The following is a 2954-nucleotide window of genomic DNA, read 5'->3' as shown; positions in this document are numbered from 1 at the left end:
CTTGCAGCATTGGAGCAGGCCAATGCTACTTTGATGGCAGGGGTTACTGCTCTGTTAGAGCAGCAGGCTTCACGTCCTAGAATGTCCCATGAGGAGGATGTTGCTGAGCGGTTCCAGAAGAAGGGGCCGAAGGAGTTCATTGGTACCACCGATCCTTTGGTGGCTGAGGGGTGGATTCGTTCTTTGGAGTCCATCTTTGTATATATGGGGATCACAGATGCGGACAGGGTGAACTGTGCGACGTATATGTTGAGGGGAGACTCAGCTCTTTGGTGGGAGGGTGCTGCCAGGGGAGTACACCTCCCTACACTGTCTTGGGCGGAGTTCAGGCGTATCTTCTACGCCAAGTATTTCATGGAGGATGTGAGGAGTCGCATGATCCGGGAGTTTATGAGTCTCCGGCAGGGGGACAGGTCAGTGGTTGAGTATGTGAGCCAGTTCGAGAGGGGCTGTCATTTTGTGCCTCTGATTGCAGACAGTCCACCGGAGAAGATGAGTCAGTTTGTGGAGGGACTGAGAGCGGATATCAAGCACGATGTACGTATGATGGACGTCGCTACATATGAGACGGCAGTTAGTAGAGCACTGAGGTCAGAGGAGGGTAGGAGAGAGATACAGCGAGAGCAGCAGGGAAAGAGACAGATTCAGTCGGGGTATCAGCGACCATCTTTGCAGCCTCCTGCGAAGAAGCAGTTTACTGGGCCGTCTAAGGGCCCGAATCCGCAGCAGAGGCCACAGCAGTTGAGGGGCGGGGCCCCTAATGCTATAGGTTTTCCTACTTGCCCGAAGTGTCAGAAGATGCATTCGGGACCTTGTCTGTTGGGAGCAGGAGTTTGTTTCCACTGTAGGGAGCCAGGGCATCAGATAGCTAACTGCCCGAGGAAGAAGAACACCGCTGGTAGAGTGTTCGTCATGCAAGCAGAGGAGGCAGACCCAGACACCTCCTTGATCACTGGTATATCTTACCTCTAGTATTTTATAATTTTTCCTTTGTTTAAGAATTTCGTGTTTTTTGCGAAATTGTTGTTATTTGGGTTATCTATCTGCATGTTAGAATAAGAAGCATGTTTTACTTGTGATTAGAATTAAGAGTTATTATTGTCTCGTTGGGGGAAAGTTTAGTAGTGGCATGAAGTTGTTGGGAATTTTCTGCGTGCAGGGAGAATTCTAGTTGGAGGCAACTCCACGTTTGCGTTGCTAGATTCTGGGGCTACGCATTCTTTTATCTCCCTGGAGTTTATCAGGCGGATAGGCATCACACCTGAGATTATTGACAGTGGGTATGATGTTACTATGCCGTCAGGGCAGATTATTTCAACCTCGAAGGTCATTCGAGAACTGGAGTTGGAGCTTCAGGGACACTCCATTCGAGCAGATGTGGTGGTTTTGCCATGGTGGTTTTGCCATTGAGTGGTTTTGATTTGATTTTGGGTATGGACTGGTTGACAGTCAATGGAGCTTCGATTGACTTTCGTCGGAGATCAGTGTCAGTGAAACCATCAGAAGGCGACCCGTTTACTTTCCATGCATCTCAGAGCAGTGATTTTCCTCAGGTGATATCTCTTATTCAGGCGAGGAAGTTGTTGAGACGGGGTTGCCAGGGGTTTCTAGCAAGTATTGTCACGGCCTCAGAACCATCTAGCAGATCATTATCAGAGATAGAGGTGGTTCGTGACTTTCCGGATGTCTTTCCGGAGGATGTTGCAGGAATTCCACCAGTGAGAGATGTGGAGTTCAGCATCGACTTAGTGCCAGACACCGTGCCTATCTCTAAGGCACCGTACAGACTTGCTCCTACCGAGATGAAAGAGTTGAAGGAGCAGATTCAGGAGTTATTAGAGAAAGACTTTGTTCATCCTAGCTTTTCTCCATGGGGAGCTCCGGTGTTATTTGTGAAGAAGAATGATGGCAGTATGAGATTGTGCATCGATTATCGAGAGCTCAACAGGGTCACAGTGAAGAATAAGTACCCACTGCCGAGGATAGAGGATTTATTTGATCAGTTGCAGGGAGCTTCAGTGTTCTCCAAGATCGACCTGCGATCTTGTTATCATCAGTTGCGAGTTAGAGATGCAGATATGTCCAAGACTGCTTTCAGGACACGTTATGGGCATTACGAGTTCTTAGTGATGCCATTTGGGATGACCAATGCTCCAGCGGTTTTCATGGATCTCATGAAACGAGTTTTTCAGCTGTATCTAGATCAGTTCATCATAGTCTTTATTGATGATATCTTGATCTACTCTAGGAGCATTGATGAGCATAGACAACACCTACAGACAGCCTTGCAGACTTTGAGGGAGCATCGTTTGTATGCCAAGTTCAGCAAGTGCGAGTTTTGGCTCGAGCAGGTGGCGTTTCTTGGCCACGTTATTTCGAGAGATGAGATTGCAGTGGATCAGTTGAAGGTTGAGGCAGTGCAGAATTGGGGTATTCCGAATAATGCTTCGGAGATTCGCAGTTTCTTGGGTTTGGCAGGATATTATAGGAAGTTCATCAAGGGTTTTTCCTCTATTGCAGTACCCTTGACTTCCTTAACCAAGAAGAACGCGAAGTTTATCTGGAGTTCAGACTGTCAGAGGAGCTTCGATCAGCTGAAGGAAGCACTCACCACTGCACCGGTGTTAGCGGTGACAGTACCACACGAGGAGTTAGTGGTGTACACCGACGCGTCTAAGCTGGGTTTAGGCGCAGTACTTATGCAGTGTGGTAAGGTTATTGCTTATGCGTCCAGGCAGTTGAAGATTCATGAGCAGAACTATCCGACGCATGACTTGGAGTTAGCAGCAATGGTTTTCACTTTGAAAATCTGGAGACACTATCTGTATGGCGAGAAGTGCAAGATTTTCACTGATCACAAGAGTCTCAAGTACTTCTTCACTCAGAAGGAGTTGAACATGAGACAGCGCCGATGGTTGGAGTTGGTGAAGGACTATGACTGTGACATTAGCTAC

Source organism: Henckelia pumila, chromosome 1, assembly GCF_033568475.1.
Source record: "Henckelia pumila isolate YLH828 chromosome 1, ASM3356847v2, whole genome shotgun sequence".
Lineage (NCBI taxonomy): Eukaryota > Viridiplantae > Streptophyta > Magnoliopsida > Lamiales > Gesneriaceae > Henckelia > Henckelia pumila.
This window is presented reverse-complemented; position numbering follows the sequence as displayed.